General features: G+C 43.0%; 1 protein-coding gene across 10 annotated transcripts in view; it reads left to right on the top strand.

Annotated features, from left to right (window-relative positions):
* ptprsa (protein tyrosine phosphatase receptor type Sa) overlaps window positions 1–13,079 on the top strand; it is a 238,323-nt gene that overhangs the window by 39,640 nt on the left and 185,604 nt on the right. For all 10 annotated transcript variants that reach the window (XM_084354187.1, XM_084354195.1, XM_084354186.1 and 7 more), the window contains exon 2: window positions 7,878–7,994. The gene's annotated coding sequence lies outside the window, so the exon portion shown is untranslated. The remainder of the gene's footprint in view (window positions 1–7,877; window positions 7,995–13,079) is intronic.

Below are 13,079 nucleotides of genomic sequence, written 5' to 3'. Positions count from 1 at the left end.
GGATAAAAGCATGCATCCGATGTAAATGCCATCTCTGAATGAGCAATTTTTTTTAAAACCTTCACACTGGAAGATCCCAACATTGGCAGAGACAGGAAGTCGCCTTTTCACACAGGTCTTGAAGCTTTGACCTCTCCGAATGGAATTACCGATGCCCTATTTTTGACCACGAGGTCGAGTTAACACCCTGTCCTCTCCATTTGATGACGGAGATTTGCCGCAGCCACATAAAGACATTACAGTGATATGTTGCTGTCAGAATGAAATATGGGCCCTTTGTCACTAAAGAAGCAAAGCCATTCTTTTACACAACCCTGGACCTGTCCTGTCACAAACACACACGCAATGCATGCACTCCAGTGTATTAGATGGAAATCAGATAGTCAGACAACAGTTTGAGTAGCAGCCATAAACATGTGGCCTGGGAGATGATTTATAATAATTAATCCGCTATGTCCAGTCCCAACAGCCTCCCATTCTAACCCTCCACCAATCCACCACACACACACACATTCACACTCACACACAACCTCCCCACCCCCTAGCCAGTAAGGCTCAGGAACACAGCTGTGACCACCTCGGCGCCTTTCCAGCCCCATGTCACCAACGTCCCTATCGAAGGACATCGAAGGGGATTTAGTCCGTCTATCTCTCTCTGTCCTCTGTTAAACCCCCGGACCTTCACAATGGAACAGGCGCTGCACTTTATCATGCCCATCATATCATGAACCATTAACATGAAGGCCTACAATAACATTATTTATGGAGGCGTTAATATTAATATCGACCTGTGTGCTGTCAGGCGAGCTGATTTACTGAGCGCTGGAATGCCAGGCCGTGTCGAGGTGGCAGGTGGACTAATTGAATATCAGTCACTGCATACAATCTGCCGATAGACACTCGCTCGCCATTGACCGGGCACATACACAAACGGCCAATGTACTTGTACAAAAAAGGCAAACTTACACGCATGACCTCACTTCAGATTTAAGTAAGCCCTCAGAACTACTTTGTGTGCACAGGTCTACATCAGAAAGGTCACCTCGCAGACTTTTTAGCCAATGTTGCATGGCAATAATTATGACTGGGGCTCTGCTGAGAGCATGTTAGTATAATGGAGGCTGTTGTACTTATCTGCACAAAACAGGCCCCATTAATGAAACTTCAGTCAGAGTGGCTCATTGCTGGAGTGTTTCATCTGCAAATTGTTGTGTTTGAGTGTGTGGAGGTCTTCTGACAGAGCGCAGAGGTACAGGATTTGTTTGCAGGCATGGAGAATAATGAGGTTGAGGACAAAGGCATTCTGGTTGAGTGTGGGGTTTGTTTTGAGGGCAGCTCTTGCCAATTTCAGTGAATTTGAGGCACTTTGACAGAAAAGGCACAAAGTATTTTACGGAAGACCTAATGTGTTTGGATTTGTTTGTGCTAATTTTTTGGGAAAACAGCGGAGAGTTTTTAAATTAAGCCATGGCTGGATAAGATAACTTGATTCCAATTTGCCTTGATACAACTTGATACAACAAAGCCCAAAATACGAAATATTCTCTTTATTCTGGTAAAGTGATGCCATTTTGTCAAATTCAGCAGCCTGGTCATTGGCCATATGCTTCCTAGTTTGACGTTGTATGTACCCCAGCAGCATCGCTTCTTGAAGCTGCCCTCTAGTACAGTAGTGTAGAGAGCGAGAAAAGTGTCAGGTGTGTCAGGTGGTGGCTTGTTGGTTGGGTCATTCACAGGACTTTCCCTCCAGAGACTTGAGTTTGCATCCAGTTTGTGATCAGGAGTGATTTGGGTTTATATATGTAATGTAAGTCAGTTAATGTAAGTAAATGACGTAACTTATGTTACGTTATGTGAGTGATGTCACATACGTTACGTGACTTGACTTAAGTCACTTACCTAACTTATTTAACTTGAATTACAAGACCGTATGCAGTTATTTTAACCCAAAGTATGTTCTTTCCCTAAACCTAACCTATTAGATTTGGAGCCTAACCCTAACCGAGTAGTTTTGGACTCCAACCCTAACAAAGTAGTTTTGGAGCCTAACCGAGTAGTTTTTGTGCCAAACCCTAACCAAACAGCAATCGTTTGACCCTAACCGTACAAAAGTCAGTATTTGTTGACCGCATATCCTTTTTTTAATTCCAGACATTGGTAATGATGTATTATGCTAACTCAATGACAATAGAGGGGTGGATAGAGCGTCATGGTTCGACAGTTAAGGCCACTAACAAAGCTGCCGAATTTGGTAAGTTGGAAGCTAGAACGTATTGGTTTAAAAAGTCCTGAAAGGTATATTCTGTCTCAGGCTGCAACACTGAGGGATTTGAAAACGTATTGCCCTTGAAGCCTGAATGACCAATGTGACTGCAAGGGAGACTCGCCTCCTCTATCAGTGAAACTGTGATACATTTTCATATCAGTTTCATCATTTAATGTCATCTGATAGCAAATTCTGCTGCTGTTTCCTAATATCCAAGTGCACAAGCAATGAATGACGGGGTGTTGAGTCGGGTCTCTCATTTAATTCCTCTCACATGGTGTACATAACGAGTTTTTCTGGATATTCAGTTATTCGTCCACTCAGTTGGATTGAACGATCACTGGAAATACATGGACTGTTGGACGTAAGAGGGTTTTCAAACCTTTTCTGCTCCTATTGCACTGCGGGGGGAAAATAGTTATTTCTGATCTGATATGAGAAGATTAATCTCCTCAATGTCTTTAAAATTCTCTCTTTCAAAGTGTTTCCTAGTTTAAGATAATACATGTATTAAAGTGATCTTAGACAGCAGTACTTAACTATAACAGCTGGTTAAGCATCCTGTACAGCTGTGTAGATATGTAATGGTACAAAACAAAAGAAAGGTACAAGCAAGACATTTGGTCATTCTCAGTATTTTGTGGGTCAGGACGCTGCCTGGAGTAGATTGGAATACATTTGAATGACTAAAGGAGGTTATTATCCAATGAATGTCTCATTATTTCTTTCTGAGAGCCCAAAGGGGCCTTGACTGGTGCCTCAGTGCCTTTCTACATGGCTCTGAATTGAAACAGTAATTTCCATGAGGTCGATTCTCCTTCTTTTACATTTGCATTTTTCGGCATTTAGCCAATGCTCTAAACCAGAGCAGCTTACAGTCAGCAATCAGGTAGAGACTTGTTCAAGGACACTCTATCAGGAGAGCACACGCAGCTGTTGACATTGTGACTGCTGTAAAACCTATGACACTTGTGACGTTTGTCTCACATTTCTTATTATTAGAACACTTAGACAGACTTTTGGTAACATAATAAAAGTCCTTCGAAAAATGATATGCTACTGGGTTTTCTCCAGATTTTCTTGAGAAAAAAGGTGGCAAAGATCCAAACCTGCATGACATGAACACTGGTGAAAAGAGTAAAGATGAGATCGATGAAGGAAACAAGCTTTCCAGTGTGACCAGTGAACAGATACCGACTAGACGTATGTCACATGACATGGAAGCTTTAGAGAAAAAGATGGAGATTTTTGATAAGAAATATATTTTTAAAAATTAAATAAATAAAATAAAATTGAAGATGCACTAAAATCCAATTAAAATAGGCGTCTTCTTTGTCCAGTATAGTAATATAATGCAGTATTAATTTAGTCACTGAGAACAGAAAACTATTGAAAAAACTGCAATTATTTTTTATTTAAATATTTATGAATATATGAATAAAAAATCAATCAATAAATCAATCGTGCACTAGCAAGTAATAACTGTGTTACAGAGACCAATTTAATATATTTTTTTAACATCATTTTTACGACAAGTCAACACAAAAGTGTTGAAAATAACATTAGTTTTGTTTGATTAAAACAGTAATTTATTTACGGTCCATAAGTGAAATCTCTGTGGTTAAGAGCACCGACTCAGGGATGAGCTAACAGCCCTGTTATCGCCAACACTTGGTAAAACTAAAATGGCACTGGAGACTGAATGTCTCTTGGATATTCAACATGAAACCAACCTCACTACAGTAAATTTCTGCTCTCTAAACACAAAAAGTCAGCTAACTTTATGTTGGTTGGTCTGTAACTAAAGCTAACTTTAGTGTCCTTGCCCCGTTGCCTCTGCGATCAAATTGGTAAGTGCATCCGAGCAGTTGCTGAGGAAAGACACTCGAGATTTGGCGTAAAAAAGAGCCTTAGCAGTTTTGTCAGAATTTTTTAACAAAGGCAACCGCCAAGAAGAGTAAAATAGACAGGGAAAACCCTTTGTATAAAGGCTGAAAAACTATGCACATAACAGAGTTGAGGTCCATTGATTTATAAATTCAGTAAATTCCATCTTTCTTTGCAAAGCTATGTTTAGGAGGCTTACATTCCTCCTGCTACAGAGAGGAACGCTCAGTGGTGCATGCAGGAGGAAGAATTCACCTGCTATTTGCTGCGTGATATGACAGCTCTGAAATTAGTTTTATATTATAGTGAAGTCTGTAGTCGCGCTCTAAAACAATTCATTTGAATAACTTTCTATACTAGATAAATACACAATGAAAGACTTGGCACATGTTTGAGAAAGTGGATTCATTGCATAAAAGCAGCACTATATTTATGTCACCCTCTTAGGCAGACAGCAAAATCCTAAAGTTTTCACCTATCCAGTGTGTTAAAAGTGTATTTCCTCTACCACAACATAAGGTGCTTGTCTTTTTGGGAAATACCATTAACTTTTAAAGACACAAGAACTAAATACGCACATGAATTCATGAGATGATTCAGATTGTCTATCATATATAGAAGCAGTGTCGGAGCTCTCTTGTTTCATCTTCACTTCCCTCCTCTCTTCCTTTTCTCCTCTCCTCCGATCTTACTTCTCGACTTGTCATTTCCTCTCTACTCCACACCCTCTTCCTCTCGGCTCGTTCTTTCCTCCCCTCCCCCATTATCTTCTCTCTTGTCTTTTCCTCTCCGCTCATCCTTAACTTCTCCTCCTCGTTCCCGACTTCTCTCCTTGGCTTATGTTCACCTTGTCTTTTCCTCACAGCTTTCCGCTCCTTCGGCTTGTCCCTGCTCGACTCCTCCTCCTCCTCTCCTCCTCTCCACTCTTGACTTACCTGCTCCTCCCCTGTCACTGCCTGCTCTCCTCTCTCTGAATTAGTCCCCCTCCCACCTCTGACTCCTTTCATTTCGCTCCCTGAGACATCACTTCCTTTTGATTTCCTCAACATCACATTCCTCCCCTTCTTTCCACACATCGTCTCTCCTTCCCATTGTCTCTCTTCTCTTTACTGTAGTGAAGCTGTGGTTAATTACTTTAGGGTGTTTCAATCCTTTTATACCAGGAGAACAATGGAAAGTGAGGAGGTGGGTGAGGGTGAGGTGAGGACAGGACAAGAAGGCGCTCAAAGAGAAAAAATCTCTTTATTTTTGTCACATCAAGGTAAAATCCGTGTTGACATTTCACTGTCTGAGGCTGAAATGTGCAGTTTTTTTACTTTTCTCGGAGCAGACCCGTTGACATTTGCACAGAGTAGGTCAGCCCTGTGTTTTCTTGCTTTTGTGCTTTTATTTTTCCATGTACCCGCTCAGCGAGTTCTCCGTTCTCCTATTCTGAATGTACTCTGTGTGGTCACGTTGCTGGAGAGAAAATACATGGACCCATTTCTGAGCATGCATGTTTTCATTTCCCAATTTGCCGTGCACCATGATGCTCGGCCATCTGTCTCAGCACGGTGACTAAATTCAATGCCAATATGTTGCAGGGTCATGAGAAAACAAACCAGAGCTGCTTTCCACATGAGTGGACGGCAGCATAACTTAACCCCCCCACGCCACAGCTAAAAGAAAAGAAAGGAAAAAAAAAACACCGACAGAGTTTGAGCAGCAGGCTCTCACCTGCATTCTATTGTGAGGACGCCGGGTGAGATCTCCACTATCTTAGATGTTGATTCAGGATGAGTTTTAGCTTCCGTGCTGTTCGGCTAACCCTTCATTCCGGCTGATTAATGGCGACTCGCCCAGGCAAGGGAGTGTCTCATGCGACGGAGGAAGCGGTAGTGCAACAGCGTGTGTGCAGTGAATAAATGCTGTACATTAAACAAATTCCCCCGCGCTCGTCTTGGCAGCCAGGCGTGTGGGAGGAGGGAGTATTGCAGAGTCGGCCACATTTTTTTTGTTTCCCTCGCTCTCTCTCTGTCTCTCACGGACACACATGTGTGCTCCTGTGTGTAAACAGCCACACATGCATTGACATCTAGACATTTATTCCCACATACCAGTGCTGCTTGTTTTCAAACCCGCCCCATTCAAAATGTTTAAACACTGTCTGGTATGCTCGCATGCACACACATCTACTCCCAACTCTCCCCAGTGCTGCAGTCAGGGGATCCCTCTGCAGCCAGCCCGTTAGTTGACACTGATTGGCCAGTGAGGGCCGACCTGATCCCAGTGGCCTGTCAGAATAAAGGATCATGTTGACCGTCGGCCGTCGAGGTAATAATGCCCGTAGCGGATGCTGGGGGACAGTCTACAAGCAGCGTCCTCATGAGCCAAAGCCGGAGGGGGTGAGGAGGAGGAGGAGGGGAGAAGCCAATAACATCAGTCTGAGGACAGACAAAATTTGTTGCACTTTCTGCTCGCAAGCATTTCCTTTTTTCCTCCCACAACACGCCATAAAGTTCTCTTATTAACGTCAAATTCATTGAGAAAGTAGCGATTTAATTTCCTAAATGGTTAATATCTCTAAATTTAATCTGCAAGTGGAAGTTCAATTTCCAGTCGCAGTCACACCCAGATGATGTAAACGTCCAGATTTTAATTACTTAAAGAGGCAGAGAGCACTTGACACCAGCGCCGGTCGCTATAATTCAAGAATGAAAGCATAAAAACATACAGTGAGCCCACGTTACGCTGTGCGGATAATAATATCATATCATTGACATTGCATTTGCACTTGGTATGAATTATGTGTTCTCATTACTTGCACTCTACAGTATCTGCATAGTAATTTGATCTTGGTATGCAGAGCTTGCATAAATATTTTATTTTCAACTCCCTTTTTTTTTTTTTCAACATAAACTTTGTGCCAAAGTTAAAACTCTTATTTAGCAGAACCACAACAAGTCCTGCGGTGCATCTTGGGGGAACTCTCCTATAGGAAGCCGTGTGTCCGTACGAATTGATCGTATCCTTGTCGTCCATTCCAGAAATAATATTCATATCGCTATCAAGAAGGAGACTCTGGGCGAAGGGTAATGATGAGCTCCTCCGACCTTTCACTGGAGATAACCTTCCTCAGCTTCTCAGTGGAAGCTCCTTAGGGTGGACTCATGGCCGCCCACAGCTGCAGACCTGACTGAGAGCATCGACTGAATATCGAGTGAGGATGTGGTGCAGTAGACACGGCCTCAAGAAGCACACAAACGCACAGAAGCATGTGTATGATCACACGGAAGTATACATGTAGATATACAGTTTGCACACACAAACATAAATATGGATACATGCCTCCGTGTTAATGTATGAATCTGTAAATATATATATATATATATCCATCGACCACGCTCATGCACGCACACCCACACACGCACCCACAGATTTGGACCAGGCTCATTAGAGATGTGAAGGAGAAAATGATCAAAAAAAAGCCAGGAGGGATTTCATGCAGATTCGCACTCCACCGCTCTCAGGCAATCAGCGGCAAGCCTCCTCTTCGCCCGAGTACTGTCGTCCTGTGGTCACAAAGGGCAAGGAGGAGAGAGAGAGAGAAACTCATCTCAGCGTTTGTCGTATTCCCCCACCTACCACTTGAGGAGGCAGTTCATTTAGTAGTCCCTTTCATTAATGTTTCTCTTTCATTTTCCCTCTTTTTCTCCCTCTACCCCTCTTTCTATCTACTTTAAAGGTACGGGCGAGCGAGTAACTAGAAGAAGACGAAGAAGTGAAGAAGAAGAAGAAGAAGAAGAAGTCGCTGGAGCAGCTGAAGATATGAAGCTAAAGAGATTTTGAAAACAACCCAGTGGTAAGTGGGCAGCTAATTTTTTTTTTTGCAGCGCACAAATTAGGAGAGTCATTTTGTCCTCGAGAAGGAGGCTCACACCCTGCTAACTACTGATTTCACATTGCGGGTCGCACATTTATTCTTTATTAACCTTCAAGTCTGCCTTATTTTCAGTCCATCAGTATTCTTCCCTCAGTTTTCTGTCCTTTCCATATTTCGTGTTTGGTTATAGATATTTTCTATCCATGTCCATCTCCAGTTTCACACCACTGCAGATGGCACAGTTGTCTGAAGCTATCTGCTGAATCTATTTCACTTCAACATTTTTGATTTTTCTTTCTCTGTGTGGTAATATGCACCTGTTTTTTCAATTGTAATTCACAAAGCGGGGCAGTGACAGAGCATCTCATCACCCCCGAATTGAGAAGCTGTGCATGTTTGGGCTCCACCCAGAGAAATCTAGACACATCCACCAATAGTTTCCTCTGCTCAGCCGGTGAATTTTCCCTGCATCTTCTGCACATTCTGTGTGCAATCATGTGAACACTTTTGGGTCCACAAAACAGTGTGAAAGTTTGCCGAAGTTTGGTTGAAGGGTGACACAGCTGGTCCAGTGTTCTTATTTTTTCCTTTCCTAATGATCACGGTAACATGACACATCACAAACTGTCATCTTCCTCCACATACTCCTGCGCTCCAGCTGCTAATCCCATCCATCCGTATTGACAGCCGAGCTGACACTGAGAAAGAGCTATCATCTACCTGTCACAGCAGGCTGCCACTGAGGGGCTCCTCCTGTACTTCTACAATTCTTTCATTCAACCAACCGCATTGGTGCTTTTCAGACCTGGAAACTGTCACGCATCACTTTAGAAGAGTAAAAGTACTCAGGCAGGTGACTTTTTCTGAGTTCATACATATTCACTCGTCTCCACGGTGATGCATACCACTAAGTACAGAATTTATTTTTTAAGAGGTTTCCACGTGTACACGACATCCACAAGAAGCCTTGTGAAATAACATCCTCAGCCTCTCTAATTGAAATCAATTCCAGCCTTTGAGTCTAGTTAAAAAATAATCGTCTGCTTTAATTATGTATTTTACTAAATTTATAGTCTCTTCAGATGGAAATCTGAAATTTGAGAAAGCCTCGGACAACGTGACTGAAGCATCAATAATAAATCGATTAGTTGGAAAGTAATCGCCAACTATTTTGATATTAATTAATCAGTATTTTTCAGAAGCAGTATTTGTTTTTGTTTTTCAATAATTAGAGAATTTTCCTATTTTTTCAGCTTTCTTAAATGTCGTGGTTTCTTCTGTCCTCTATGACACTACACTGTATATCTTTGCATCGCGGAGAAAGCGTGACATTTGAGGACGTCATTGTCATTTTGGGAAAGTTTGATTGGTACTTTTTCACCATTTTCTGACGTTTTATAGACCAAACAACCAATCGATTAATCAAGACTCAACGATGAAAATAATTGTAAGTTGCATCCCTTAACATAGCATAGCAGAAGTACAAAAACTAAAGCATGAAAAACAACATAAATAACCCTAATTATCCTGATTGATTCTTATCACTCGTCTCAATTACTTACATCACACTTCAACTGACTTCATCCCCAATCTCTAAAATCAACTGCCGATAAGGAAGAACGTGCACAAAAAGACAACCTTAAAAAAAGCGTAAGTTTTCATTTTCAATAAAGTTATCAATTTTGGAATGAAACCCGGCCGTTTAATGTTACTGTACATGATTCATCTACCGTAGATGTGTGCACTAAACATCTGTGAAGATGAATCTCATTCAGCCAGATATTAAACCACCAGGTCAAAATGCTTGGCAAAATGTCCTCTGTACAGCTCCAGTCCACTGCATAGTTTAATTCCCAGCTGAAATATCTACTGTAGTTGACTCTGCTGCCATTGCATACACTGCACACCACATCCTCATTTCCATATCATCTCTTGATTATTAGTGCTGCTGGCAGAGCAGTAGACATGCAGAAACTGTGGATGAGTGTAGGCTAATGGGTGTCAGAGCAGATGCAGGCCCAGACGTCCCCTCTCCAAGTGCAGGGGGTGGTCTGCTCCTCGTCACCCCGCCGCCGGAGGCCACCAGCCTCGTATTAACAGCTGTATTTGGCATATTGGGCTGCGATGATAGTGAAGCCTCAGTGACCTGCTTCATTTGACTGCAGAGGCGAGATAGCACATCTGGACCCCCCACCATGGGCTCAACAAGCTGGAAACTGAAGCGCACAGAGGGAAGACTGTCCACATTAGATCCACTGATGGGTTTTACTGCCTGACTGTGTGTCATTCGTGCATCAGCAAGGGAATTTTCAAAAGCTGTCCTCTGTAAACCTGTTTGATTAACACACTGATGATTTATTCATCTGAATCCAAAGTTTCCTTAACAACTTAAAAAATGTCAGTCAGCTTGTCATGGCTGGTCAGGCAGCACCTGTCTCACTTTGGGCTCTAGAAATTGCTTTAAGCAAAAAGAAAAGTGAAATCATTACATATGAATAACTAAGGACGTTTCACATTCAAAAAGTCAAGTTATGGCAGCAGTGACAATAAAATAGCATTGGTGCCTTATATTCTCGCATGCCTTACATGTTGATGAGTCTACTTGCCTGCAGATAAAACACGTGTTCACACGTCTCAGGGAAACATGCTAGATTCAGGACTTCTATTCTAGAAACCAGGACAACAATTTTGTTGAGCTGCTTCAGTTCTTTTTCTGCCCAAAGCCGACCATTAACCCTCCACTGTGGATTCCTTTGGTGTTGCTCTGATAAAGTTCATCAGTGTTAGATTAGACATCACCAGCAGGTGCAATTTTCAGCTTGTATTATGCCTAAAAATGAGATGTTCACCTCTAGGGGGTAAAACACATTTAATTGGACAAAATGTCATCGACTATAATGTTTATCCGAGCTAGTGAGAAGACTGTTTTGTTGGCAATTTAAGTGAGCGTTGCAGTTGCTGCTGATTCAGGTGCACGCTTTACTCGGAGCGTACCTGTCTCGGCCAAATCCCTAAGGCCTTTGCACCTGAATGAACAGGCAGCAGCAACTGTTGGCTGAGCTTTAAAGACAGTTTTCTTTTTTTTAAGGAAAAGGGAGCCGCGTTTTTTAAGTGGCTCCTAGGATGTTAGCAGCACAATTAAACAAAGCTCTGCTAATCTTTACAGCTGGCGTCAAGAGGCACTGTGTTCTCGCAGAGCGGCGTTATCCGTAGCATGGCACCCGGAGTCTGACAAGCTGGGTAATGTGCCCTGCGAGCTGCCACCACCCTCATCACAGCAGTGCCTTCACTGCAAACATACTCTACAACCCTAATATACATCATAAAGAGAGAAGACAAAAAAAACTGCACGACAATGAATTTGCATTATTCAATTAAATATGCTCCAGTTATTTGCAGCGGCATTTAAAGAAATGCAAATTCACCTCAAGTTTTGAAGGTAGTAACTCTGATTATGCCAGCGCATGAAATTTCATGGTATTTGGGAATAAAAGATGTTTTGCCTGTTACACTTTCCTCGCAGTGATGGTGGAAAGCTATGCACTGTGATGCATTTTTGTTTCATGTTTTGTATCATTGTGACACAATTTTCCATTGTGCCTCTTTGGAGCTTGGAACACATCCAAGCTTAATTTCAGTCATCACTTGTTCAGTGCAGCTCAACCATCAATTCTGACAACCTGCTATAATGAATTTGAACTCATCTTCGCACAGCATTTTATACCACCTGGGGAGCTTTGGCTGAGCTTACAGACACGCAAACTTCAGCAAAGTAGTTTTGCAAACTATCCTGCAGAAGTCTGGGGATGCTGATGGATGAAAATAAACAACCTGCTGATGTGTCCTAATATAAAAGACTTATATTTTTAGGGTGGGGTGGAGAGATGCTATCTTGGGTCTATTAATGCAGTCATCACAGCGTTGCCCCGGGCCGTAGGGCCTAATCCAGAGGAGTGAGAGTGAATGGGACTGTGGCTCGGGCTTGCCAGACCTACTTAGGTTCTGGTTGAGAGCACAGTGCTGTGTGGGCGAATCTATTCTGTCCTGGGCAGGGCACAGCATAAACATTGCCCAGGGAACGCAGGCAGGCAGGCAGGCAGGCAGGCATGCAGGCAGTCAAGCGGACAAGAGCAAAACTACAAGGATGGTTGCCTTTAATTTCCTTCCTACTGACTCCTCTCAACTGTCCAGGGCCTGAGAGCAAGAGAGGGTAAAGAGAGAACACAGCGTACGTGTGTGGAAATTACCTGTAGGAGCTCTCTTATTTTCTGGGGCTTCACCAGAGTATGTACTGTTAACCACCTTCCTCTCTCTCTCACACACACACACACACACACACACTCAATCACACTCTTTCAGGGTGAATCTGCCCCGATCCATCCAGCTGACGGCCGTGAAGCAATGACTCGCTTGCTCCTCTCTTACTGTCTTTAAGTGATCTGTGTTTGCTCCATGGCACTCTGGTGCTCTGACCTTCTGACCCTGCGTGTAAACAGAGCACCGCCGCTCCGCCATCCACTACCCTGCCGCCACCATCCCCCACCCTCCACTACCAAATAAGGAAGACGGAGCCACTGAGAGCCAGCAAGTCGGTCAGCCAACCCACTGAGGAGGCCATTAGTGAGAGGTTGGTAGAAAACCACCTCTGGCATCACTCATCACTCCCGGCCTCTCTGGCCTCACCAGCCTCTCCGCGCTGTGGAGATGCACAAGCACACCCGTGGCATGTGCATAAACACCCACTGAAAGGCACGCTTATTTCTGCACACTGACCCGAGAAGCATTAAAGGCACTCAAATGCACACACGTACAGTAGACTGTATACAATGATACGCATTGAAAGGCGCATGTGCTTGAACGTACACACAGTGAAAGACACACGGCACATTAAAAATCACTCAGAGGCACAAGGCCGTACAAAAGACATATTCACAGGATACTATGCATACACGCAACATGTACACAGAGTAATGATATATTGCTACACACAACATAAATTACACACTGGGTTGCTTTAGCGAAGGCTTCCAAACAATCAAAGATGTGTTTCTAACTTTGCTGACA

The sequence above is a fragment of the Pagrus pagrus genome (genome assembly GCF_965226575.1).
Source record: "Pagrus pagrus genome assembly, chromosome: 6".
Classification (NCBI taxonomy): Eukaryota; Metazoa; Chordata; class Actinopteri; order Spariformes; family Sparidae; genus Pagrus; species Pagrus pagrus.
The sequence above is the reverse complement of the archived record's forward strand: the minus strand, read 5'-3'. Positions and strand labels throughout refer to the sequence as shown.